The following is a 12,572-nucleotide window of genomic DNA, read 5'->3' as shown; positions in this document are numbered from 1 at the left end:
AGTTCTCTTTGGAAATTTCAGAGTATGTCGCAATAAACTTGTTAAGACAAGAGCGGTTGTTACGCCTTTGACATGTTCAAACTTTTTTTTTTTAGCTATCTAAGTGTAGTGAGATCTTTTTCAGGTAAATGTATTTTATGCATGGCATTTAATTCCTTTCTCATATTAGGTTACAGTTTTGGATTTTATAGCAATATAGTATTAGTTTTCTAAAAACAACACTTCTGTTTAGGACACTAAATGCTATGTGGAGTCGATTTGTGCCATTTTTTAAGACATTATCATTTGTATGACTGCAGCCACCTGACAACGGGACTCCTACACATTACCCAGCCTGCAAAATGATTCCTCCCTCATGATCACTTTGGTTATTGGAATGACAAAAGCAACACCCACGTTAATGAGATTGCTGTATTAAAAACATTCAATGCATGCACACGGTACATGTTGGAAGGTATTTGGTAGCCAGAAGGCCTATTTTGAAAGGCTTTTTGAAAATGTTTGCTTTTTGGGCTGTGAACAGAATTAATCTGGACTGATGGAAACGTGTATAGGAGTTTAATGTGGGCATTGATTCAGCCCAGAAGGAGGCCACACCTAGTGGGTGGCTGTCTGGTTGTCAGACTGAGAGGTGAAGCAGGTGTTGGTTCAATAATTGTCTTCTTGCTTTCCTGATCTTAAAGCTTTTCATCAGCTCTGCCAGGGAGCTTGTCAATCCGGTCAGCTATCAACAACCCACAGACAAAGAGAGGGAATGAGAAATTAGAAGAATGAAAGAGATTTTACTCTCGTAATTAAGTAAACAGAGGCTTTAGAACATGCAGAAAGGCAACAAAGCTTTTTCTAAGCAGGTAAATGTTGGGAACAAATAACAAAAAGAATTTTGGTTAAACCATTTGTATAAACATTTTCTCAGAGCAGGTACACAATAAAAATCTGTAAAAATACACACAAGGCATTTTTTATATAATATTATTTGCACTTTCTTACTTGAATAATTTTTTTAGGTTAGTGTGTGTACTTGGCCAAAACTATCAAATCTATAAGCCTAGATGTCACTGTTATATATACGGGTAAATTAAATAAGCTAAAAACAACAACTTTGGTCTCGTTTTACAGTATAAACAGGGCTGCTATTAATCGTTGCATGAAATAGAGAATTCAAAATTTGCTTTTTAAAATATTAATATAAAGCTGATTCTCGACAGAATAGCAGAGTAGCATTACATATTATAAGTCTCATTTAGCAATCTTTTCTTGAATTGTTTGTAATTTTACGAGCTACATCGAAAAATGTTTTCCACCAGATTTAGAAAAGTTTCCGAAATGCTACTTTTGTTTGTACAAGCATGCATGTGTTGAATGACAATCAGCTGTAAAAATTAAAGTGCGCTCCCAACACATTTCCTGTTAGTGACAGGAAACTTACAAAACTTAAGCAAAGTTGACAGAGGACAGGAAACATGAAATGAAAAGTACAGAAAAAAGGGATTATCTCAAATGCAGAAGTTAAAGTGATTTTTTTCGCTTGTCTATTAGAGTAAAACACTAATAAATAATAATTAGAAAAGCACTGGATCAAGCAAAAATATAGAGATAAATTGATCGACACTGAGCACCACAGGCAGGAAAAAAAAAACTACAATTCTAAGATTGTTTTAAGTGACTTGGCCACTGTTGCCAACAATCATGCCCATCTATAAACATCTGTTCCCCCATAAGTGAGGATTGCAGTGCTAAATCTTCCATCAGTTCAGCCATTTGCACAGAACAGCATGTCCTTGTTTAATTCAGCAGATTTTCCTGTACTTAATGATTGATCTTATTTGTCTTTTGTGTTGACTTGCTTTCATTTTTCATATTTATGTTTCTTTTATTAACGTTACTAATATGAAATGCCCATGTTTTACAATCATTACACTTGTTCTTGTAATTGAAATACAGGGTTTTAGTTCTGCAATTTTTGGTCCCTGACTTAGCAGGAGTATATTTTTGATTGAGACAAGTTGTCTATAAATCTTTAACGTATCTGTAAGTTATAAAGGAAAACAAATAATTGGTTACAATCTGTATTTTGTAATTGATGTATGATTTTGTGGATAGCAGATATCGTGTGCAAATGCTCCTATGAATGATTTATGAATACATTTGTGTATCCATTCTGATAAACAATGTCCATTTTCTGTAATTACTTAAATTACAATGTCTCCAAAGGTAGGCTTTTGAGATATTACAGTTACATTGTCTCTGCAAGATATTACATTGCCATGATATGCAGTGACCTTTACAGCAATTATATTATATTACCAGACCTGCCAGTACACTAGTATGAGTTCCACTCAAATATACACCAAAAGAGCAGTCACAGTAAATGGAGAATATTTTGAATTCATTAATATGAAATTAAATCTTCCAGTGCAACTAAGCTAAGTGTATATCTATTGTCATTAAAAAATATATTTATAAAGGATGGCACCATGGTATATAGCAGTTTTTTTGACTGCACGGGTCATTATATATATATATATATATATATATATATATATATATATATATATATATATATATATATATATATATATATATATATATATATATATAGTGCATCTTCCACTTTCTGCGCTCCTTTTTGATTTATTAGTTCAGGAGGAATGCATTTATATAGTGAATTTTTAAAAGTAAAAACATAATATACTGTATTGCATTAGGTAACCCTAATGCCTCTTAAATACAGTTTTGTATTCAGTTTGTTTTTGTTGCTTTTACTGTGGGTGGTAAAGGGTCTCAATATTCTTCTTCTTATTGTGTGCAGTTAAACATCTAAGTTATTAATAGTTTAACAATGTACCTGGTGGAAACACAAGCTATATCTCTTGTGTCCTGAATTAACACAATCTCTAAACCAGCACCAGCTTTTGCCAGTGTGAAAGCTTAGTGACTGACAGTAATTTAAATCTGAGATAAGGGTGCTTCCCACTCTTTTTCCTGCTCTCTGATCAATAGTAACATTGTCTTATTTTGTCAGCTGCACACTAAGTACAACGTGACTATCAAAATGACCTTGAACTCCACTATAATCTGAACACATGGGCCAGTGCTTTAACTTTCCTCTCATATATTTTCTGGCTCTTTTTTGTGGTTTTTATTGTATTCATTTCTTTTTTTTAACTACTTCTGTGAGTTAGAGCTTACGTGCATTGTAAAACATGTTGTCTTTAGGTGAGGAGGTGCATTCATTATATCACAACACTTAAGGTGGCTCTCTGAACAGGAACAGCTACTATACGGCTTGCCTGTTTTTTAGCTTTTCAACACAAGCACTAAATCCCATAAAGACATTTCCCCTTTCTTTCTGTCTAAACTCGCTTGTCATCAGCCCACCCAGCAAACCAATTTCAGAGAAGCAGTACCTTAGGGCCAGCTGTAAGATGAAGTGCTCAGGAAGCCCTGATGACTACTTACCTTCCTATTTCTAGACCTTTCATCAGGCCAGGACCCAAACCCAGCCAGCTTTTTAGCTAGCTTTTGGATATTATATATTATTTATGGGACTGAAGTCTTTCGTATTTACTCTAGCCATCAAACTCATACATTTTTCACTTAATAGAAAAGCCTGTTGCATTTGGTATATCTGAATCATACATGTTAATAAATTCAATCAGAGAAGCTATTAAGCAGTCAGGCAGGTCTGGTACACATTCATTTTAGAGCTGGGTGCTTTTATTTTAGTCATTTCTTTAGTGATTTTGTCAAAAAGTAGTTCAATAGAGTGGTTCTGTACAGTATGCTAATGCTTGTGAAACGTAGCGAGATTTTTTTGTCAACTGCTGTGCCAGTCGGAGAGAAAAGTTCTTAACAGATGGACAAGCATTATCCTGTTAATTATACTAAACTTTCTCTAGTTTTTCATGTGTGATTGACGCTAATAGTGTGCAGGCTGAATAAGATGAACTGGATGAATGGATCTTGACATAGACGCATTTACACGCTTTAGAGTTTTTTTGTTTGTTTCAAACCTAAATGATGTACTAAATGTGTTTGTATATGTTAGTCTAGTTTGATTCTCTTATTTGTTAAGGAGGATTGGAGTCAAAGGCCTTTACAGTAGTGTATGTCTCTGTGTGCACATTTGTGTGTATGGGAAAGAATGGGCTGGAGTGAATGACTCACACATTGTGGTTTCTGTTTGTGTGTGTGTGTGTGTGTGTGTGTGTGTGTGTGTGTGTGTGTGTGTGTGTGTGTGTGTGTGTGTGTGTGTGTGTGTGTGTGTGTGTGTGTGTGTGTGGTTAAGTGAAGAGGAGGAGAGGTTTGGTACGCAGCTGGGTAGCACATGCATTAGTGAGTGAAAGGGTAGTTGAGCTGTGGTGAGCATTCCGAAGGTTGTGTGCAGAACCTGGATTGCTTCCCGAATCCCGCTGGCAGGATCCATTGTGGTTATGGTTATGGAAATGGTACAGCCTAGTTGTCTTACAGTTGTGCACTGAAACATGAAGTGATGATTTTTTTTCTTCTTTCTTTTTGTTGCTTTTTTAGGGATCACATGATGTGTTTGAAATAAGAGTCAGAGCATGTGTGTAGCCAAAAAAACACTATATCAAATTTACTTCAGCAAATGTGTTCCTTTTCCAAAATGCTAAGTAGATGCATCACTTAGCATTGCTCAGCATTGTTTAAATGCTAAATGTCACTCTTCAAAGTGAAGCTTTCTGCCTTATTCCAAAATTCAGTCACTATATGCCATGTTCTAAATGTATATATTGTTTTTGTGTCAGTGTTTTGTCATATGAAAGAAGAATTGGTTTGGTTTCATTGAAACTCATCACAACAATCACAGCAATAGCATTTCTGTAAATGCAATTGTAGACTTTTTGCTTTTCTCTTTTGGAGCTGAGAGTATGTGCTAATTGCACATTGATAGGATTCTTTTCCCATTTCACACGCTGTGTAAAATTCCCACTTGGGAATTTATCAAATCGCATACATGTGTGAGGCACATCTTTGCGAATGCATTTTTACCCATAACTGACACACCCTTTCACACCGTGACATCACACCAGCCGTCCTGCTTTCTGTCCTTGCTACAATTAGCCATGCTCTTTGATGCAAGTTGCCAAGTTTGTTTTATGTTCCTCCCCCATCATTCTTCAGAAGCCTTCTCTGTCAGAAGGACACACAGTGGGGGGGAGATCTTTCTCATGACTTCTGATGTTTTGTTTTTATATTATCTCAGTATTCTTTTTATGCACAATAACCAGTATAGTGCTTACGAAGGATTACTGCAAAACAAAGCTTCCAATTAGTTTTAAGGTTCTAGGTTATAGGGGGTGGTATAGTTTTTGTTTGTTAAGATTTTGCTTTTAAATATTGGTTAATGTTCATTATTCGTTATTGGAAAAAATACCATCAGCCAGCGATATACTATGCTCTGTTTATTTTCAAAGTTTCTATAAAAATTTTGATACCGTCTCCAAAAGCTAACTTTATTAATGTATTTATTCGATCAGTAATCTTATCTGCAGTGATTCTGCATATTCCCATGTGTCAGCTATGCCGTTTTAGATTACTACTTCAACAACAAACTTTGTCTGGAATTTTGACTGGGGAAGCAGATGGGTCAAATTTGCTATGCTTGACCATTCCTCATGTTTTGCAGGCCTTTGTAAGCTGAGGCTACAGCTCTCTCTCTCTCTCTCTCTCTCTCTCTCTCTCTCTCTCTCTCTCTCTCTCTCTCTCTCTCTCTCTCTCTCTCTCTCCCTCTCCCTCTCTCTTTCTCACACACACACACACACACACACACACACACACACACACACACACACACACACACACACACACACACACACACACACACATTCAGCCACATGTTTTATATTATATCTTGACAGAATGCAGCAAAGGCACAGGAATGGTAATACCTGCAAATAAGAGATAAAACTTTTGCACTGCATTAACATGTATGATGTTTCCTGGAAGGTGGTAGAATGTACCAAGGCATAATGAGCCATGCAGCAGTGCATTTGCAGTAGTGGCACATAAGCGCTGTTTCTAGTGCTTTTGTAAACAGGCTTAGTGCTGTGATTTACATTTCCCCTGGGTCTTGTTAGAAATGAGAGAGGTGGTCATACAGTGAAATTAACAGATGTCCATATGTGTATAGGTGTCCCCGGTTCAATCAATTTTCATTATCATTATCATTGTAATTATTGACATTGTATCTTATAATCTGTTTTCCTGTCTTTTTCCATTCCCTTATATCTTTTTAGCCATACATTGTCACCTCTTTCCTCAGTATAATGTTTGTATAAAGTGCAAGTAATCCATTATTTAAGGTCCATCAGTAATGATTTATATATTGATTAGTTAGTTTGTGAATGAAGACAGATTTTATTAAAGATTTAGTACAGAGCTGGAAACAGAGCTGCATCAGTGAAAACATTTATTGACATATGGTTTCCAGGGAACATGGTAAATTGATATAATGATTTAAAGATTTACATTTTGCTAATATTTTTAAAGATTTTCCACTTCATGGGGTCAATTCAAAATATGGCAGTCTGTTGTCATGGAAGTCCATTTGTAAACTTTTGTAAGCTGAACTACATTTACATTTCATTTATGGCATTTGGCAGTAGCGATTTGCAGAAGTACTACTAGGGTTCCAAGCCAATAATCCCACCTTAAACAAATATACTGTCCATGTATACACACACACACACACACACACACACACACACACACACACACACACACACACACACACACACACACACACACCTAACAATCTTTATGGGGACCTACCACAGACATATCATTTTGAATGGCCATAATTAATTAACCTCTACATAGATTTTTAGGTTTTAAAATAAAGTCTTTAAAAAAAAAGCTGTTTTCTCATTAACACCAGCCAAATGTCCCTGCAGGCTGCTAGATATTTCTATTCTTGTCACCTACACATATACACATAGACAACATCATCTATCCTTTCTTATTCAGCAGGGCCCACAGCTGTAATATTTATGTGTATTAATTATTCAGTAGATTCTGTTGCTGGTGATATTTTTTATGTATGCATGTGTTTTTGTAATGCCAGTAGTCACAGTGGCCTTTTACCCTGTGGTCTCTCCCCACATGTACATATTCTCTTCCCTGTTCTTTTTGCAAATAACTAGTTTTTGTTACCAAGTTTGTCCATGTGTAATCATTAGCCCTGTGTAGATTTTACAGACAGGATACAACCCCGCCCCCCGCCACCATCCCCCTGGGGTAACAAACATGATAGGTGTTTTTTTTTTTATCTAGTTTCGATGATGAGGTCATTGGCTAATGGGGCAGGTGGTGACTGAGTTGTGTTTGCTCGTCCTCTCTGTGCAACCGAAACCATGACAATGCCCTTGTTTATGTTCACACGCATGTGTGTGTGTGTGTGTGCGTGTGTGTATGTCAGTCAGAGGTGCTTGCAATCATTCGGTGTATAGTTGTTATGAACTGTTGACCTCCCATTGCTTCATTTTGGGCCTGAAACCAGCAGGTTTCTCCTTTAACCAAGGTCACATACAGTATGGAGAAAAGTTGGACCTTTGAAGAACACAGAAAGCTCTGCTTCCCTTAACTGTTTTTCTTCCCCTACAAGTGCAGCATGCATGATATAAACTCTACAGCATTGACTATATCAAAATATTTACTTTGGTTAGCAAGAAAAATATAATTACCCTTTTTACCCTTTTTCAGAATGCTTTTTAGTCTTTGCTGCATTTTTAGTTTTTGCTGCATGGGCTTAGGTCAGGGGTTAACAAACCTTTTGGACAAATGACCCAAAATGGAATTTATGAATGTCCCAACCTAAGCCATAACACAAATTTTAGTCACAGTTCTACACACCCCTCAGTCCACTGCATTTACACTTACATTTATGGTTTTATGCAGCAGATGATTATATTCAGAGTGGCTTACAATCATCTAATTTTTTACAACTGAGCAGTTGAAGGTTAAGGGCCTTGTATGAGGGCCCAACAGTGGCATCTTGGTAATGCTGGGATTCACAACATTTTGATTAGTACTCCAATGTTTTAACCACAACCCCTATCAAAGTCAGCTCACATAGTTAATTAAAGTTAAATGTAGGCTTTGACTGGGTTATTCCAGTCATTAATTCATTGACTTATCACCCAATATCACCCTATTGAGGATGGGTTCCCCTTTTGAGTCTGGTTCCTTTCAAGGTTTCTTCCTCATAATATCTAAGGGAGTTTTTCCTTGCCACAGTCACCATGGCTGCTCATCAGGGATAAATACACATCGTTCACCTCAACTGTTGATTTCTGTAAAGCTGCTTTGAGACAATGTCTGTTGTGAAAAGCGCTATAGAAATTAACCTGACTTGACTTAGTTCTTGAACTTGATTGGGTCATCATGATGATGAAGGCCTACAGGTTCTGTGCCAAAGTAGGTTGATATTTGGAGCTATACATGATTCCATTTATCTTTACTAGAACCTTATTTTCAGCTGAAAGGAAGCAGCCCCATACCATGATGCTGACACCACCATGCTTCACTGTGGGTGTGGTGTTATTTGGTGACACAGTGTCTTTTTTGAGAAATTGCCCCTAGTCCATCGCTCAAATATGTGAAGAATAAAGAGACTGACATTTTCTTGCAGCTGTGATAAAGTTTAATCTTGTTATTTTGTACCCTTTTACTGATCAGTGCCTTTCTTTTTTTGACCACAGTTTCATCAGTTGACTATCAACATTTCATCTTTTCAGATAAAAAATTATTAAATCACAATCACTGATAATGATGCATGACAACTACTATTATTCATGAGTTTAAAAGGTCATTCAGAAGTTGATTGGTTAATTTTCAACTCAGCCACATGGCATGATATATTTTTGTTTCCTAAAACACGTTTGTTCATTTAAATTTTGTCGGTTGCTCTTTGAGTTTAAGGTGGGAAAAAAAGCTCTGATATAGTAGCTTCATTTTGGTTTTTTTTAACACTAGTTATAAAAGGGGTGTAAACAGTTTTATAGCCATTGTATGTACTGAAAGTGTGTAATAAGCAAAAGAGCAATCTTGTAACATTCATGTCTCAACAAAGCAGATGGCAGGTAGTCTGGAAAGATGTTGGTAAATAAGAAGTGGAGGGCAGAGAAGAAAAACCGTGATGCAGGCCATCTGTTGAATCTCCTTTGACTAAATGTAAATATTTGTGGAGGGGGAAGCAGTATATGCAGGTTTGCCTGTAAACCATAAACCAGGAAGGTTATGTGCAACAGGGCTATCATTTAAAAGAGAATTTTATCATTTAAAAGAGAATTTTATCATTTAAAAGAGAACACCACTATGAATGCATTAAACATTTTTCCACTGAAACATTTGTGATGTGCTAACTTGTTGGTTCTTAGTGATTATCTGCCATGTCGATGTCAAAGGAGGCTACTGATAATGCATTATATTTCATGTATAATTTTTGGCAGATGCCCTTGACTTATAGTTACCTCATTTTTACAACTTAGCAGTGGAGGGTTAAGGGCCTTGCTTAGGGGCCCAGCAGTGACAGCTTGGTGGTGTTGGGATATGAATCTCCGATCAGAAGTCCAAAACCTAAACCACTGAGCTGAGGCTTCCCTAAAATTTAATGCAATTAAAATGACTTTTAATATGAAAACATTACATGATCTTAAACATAAGTGGTAACAGTCTGTTTTTTGTCATTCAGAGTATGCCACTATTTTTGGTGATGTTAAGTGCCATCTAAAACGGAACTGACAAAGAAAAGTGGAGCTATACAAAACAGCTGCAGTGACTACCAGCAGAGACATGCTGAAGATGATGACATGATGGCATTTACAGTGGTATTAGCATGAAAGTTGAATCTTTGGAAGGTGATATGGTTGAAGAGAGTGCTCAGATCAGAAGAGGGAAGACAGACTAAAAAAATTATACTACATTGCTCTCTTTAGATAGATATGAAGCAAGTGCAAAAATCAGACCGTCATCACCACAAGCATTATGGGTAATGTAGAGGACAAAATAAACCTGGGATCCCATTGAAAATCACAGGTTATTTAAAAAAAAAAAAACAGACATGCAAATTGAGTTCTTTCATTAATTCCAGCACACTATTGTTTAGTTTCAAAAAGGCATGTGGAGACCTGCATGTCTCTTTCATAGAAGCAGGAGTTGTCCTTATTGTTTTCTTTATTGACTGTGTCAGTGACTGCTTTCAGTGTCTTGGTTGTACTGGAAAAAAAAGAATTGTGAATTTAAAACAATGGTGTGACTTGATAATTTGCTTGAAACAATCTGCTTTTTGACATGTAATGGATAAAGTGAATGGCGTTGTATCAGATCTCTCTCGAACATGCACATATTTTTATTCCTAGAAAAGAGCTTTTCTTTCTCTTCGCTCAAAGACTACTTTCAAGTATAACAAACAAGTCATTTTGTGGTCCTTTAATGAGATGGGCAGTCAGAAGTCATTTTTATTGTGGTTCAGAAACACAGTCCTGAGGTTCTGTTCTGCTTGCATTGCAGCTTCTGGAGACTGGTGGCTCTGTCTGGAGTGTGAGTGTGACAGAGACTTTGACTTAGAATATGTACATAGTTATGGAATAAGGCTTGCTTCACCTCGAAATTCTTACAGCCGGGCGGAATTAATTTTATGGAGGTTAAAGATTTTCCAGATTGAGCCAACTCCCTTATTATGGCCTCATTTTCTATGCACACGAGTTATATTTGAAATTTTGATTTGAGTTGCTGGTGCAGACATGGGGGGAAAATATTACAATAATTGTGTTTTGATGACAGTAGTAAAAAAAAAGTAAAAAAAATAAATAAATAAACCTTTAATGTGTGCTTGCAAATACATAAAAAAAAAAATAAAAAAAAAATACATTTTTGCCATTTGTCAGACTCCCTTGTTCAGAGCAGCTTACAATGGAATCTCATTATGCATGGGCCAGAATGCAAGGTCAGGGATGTTACAACATCCCTGGTGCACTGAGGGTTAAGGGCCTTGCTCAAGGGCCCCAAGAGTGGGAGCTTGGCAATACCAGGGCTTAAACCCCTGACCTTCTGAATAGCAACCTAAAGCCTTAGCTATTGAGCTTTCACCTCCCCTTAAAAAGCAAGAAACTCCAAAAGGAAAAGGAAATCAAGTACAATTATCCTTTTAAGTAGCAGTTAATGATAAATAAAACTAACATTTATGAAACTGTCTGTCTCTTGCTCTTCCCTAGTAGTACTTTTTTTATGATGAATTTGAAACTTGTTGGTGATTGTATCTTTTAAATATATGTAAAGTCTTAAAGAACTGTGCAGTTTAGTCTTAGCCAGTGCCACTTGGCTCTCTAGTGGAATTTGGTTTTAAACTAAGCTAATCCAAGGGATCACATGATTGCTGTTGCCCTCCTTGGTCATGACTACATTACAGAGAAAAAATTAAAGATAATCAGTAGTAAGTACTGGTAAGTGACTTAATATAGTTCTATATAATATGGGTAATGAATATTCCTTTATATGAAAATTTATGATTGCATTTTCAACTATAGTGATTTCAGTCTGGCGCTTTGCAGTTCTGCACTTAATTTAAAATGAGAAGCCTGGAAATATTGAAAAAGACACTCTTGAGTAACTGCTTGTGAATGACCTTGGTAAGAATTCCTTTTTTTCTTGTCCACAGGTCAAAATAGCTGAACAAAGAAGTAGTATTGTAAGAGCAATTCTCACAAAAATGAGCCTGAAATAAATGATTAAAAAATGAAAAAATATCAGTTGTAGATAATGTTGCAGCTATTTTCTAGTCACTCATTAATTGTAGAAGATAGTGGATAATAGTGCATGGCAATTCTGTTTCCAAGGACTGTTGCTTTTGTGAAGAGACAGACTTGCCTTTGACAAAATATTTATAATGCTAGGCTTTATGACACGTAAACCTGTTCCATTTGATGCAGTTTTGTGACACAGTCAAATATAAGAGCATTTGCAAGACCAAATGGACACATAGAGCAGCAAATGTTTGTAGAGTAGGTGAAGCAAATGGGACCATGACAGAACAGCCTTTTTAGAATTCTGTACAGCCTTTCAGTCATCAGGGAGAGGGTGTGGTGATAAAAATCTACTAAGGCCAGAGACTTCTACTGATGCAACAAAATGATTCATTTGCAGTTGCATTTACTAATCAGCATTTTTGTGAATTTGTAATGTGGTTTCCTAATAAGTGCTTCTGTGAAAAGGTTATCTTCTGAAGTTTTATATTTTTCCCCTCTTTTCCCTATCTTTATCACTTTCTTTCCCTTTCTGTTTCACACTGTATCTCCATTGTACACTGTAATTGCAATCTCTTGCATTCTGTTTTGCAAGGGCCTCATCCAACCATAAATGTGCCTCTGGAGGCCCAGGTTCTTCTTCACTTAGACTGGGGGGGTCTGTAGATGTTGTAATTATACCTTCTCTGGAACCCTGTATGCCAGGGCTGCTGTTGATTTGCTGCATTGCGCATGGACTCTGAAGCAGGAAGGCAGTGTAGGAGTGAATCTGTTTGTTTTCCCATTTCTTTCATTTTCTTAGTG

At 36.5% G+C, this 12,572-nt stretch overlaps 1 protein-coding gene and 1 long non-coding RNA gene across 2 annotated transcripts in view; both read left to right on the top strand.

Moving 5' to 3' along the window:
* nectin1b (nectin cell adhesion molecule 1b) overlaps window positions 1-12,572 on the top strand; it is a 137,880-nt gene that overhangs the window by 39,855 nt on the left and 85,453 nt on the right. The gene's annotated exons all lie outside the window — the stretch shown is intronic.
* LOC310732367 lies at window positions 6,780-10,844 on the top strand. The gene is made up of 2 exons (XR_014535467.1): window positions 6,780-8,927; window positions 8,974-10,844. It is a non-coding gene; the product is annotated as an uncharacterized lncRNA (long non-coding RNA).

The sequence above is a fragment of the Silurus aristotelis genome (genome assembly GCF_946808225.1).
Source record: "Silurus aristotelis genome assembly, chromosome: 10".
In the NCBI taxonomy this organism is placed as follows: domain Eukaryota; kingdom Metazoa; phylum Chordata; class Actinopteri; order Siluriformes; family Siluridae; genus Silurus; species Silurus aristotelis.
The sequence above is the reverse complement of the archived record's forward strand: the minus strand, read 5'-3'. Positions and strand labels throughout refer to the sequence as shown.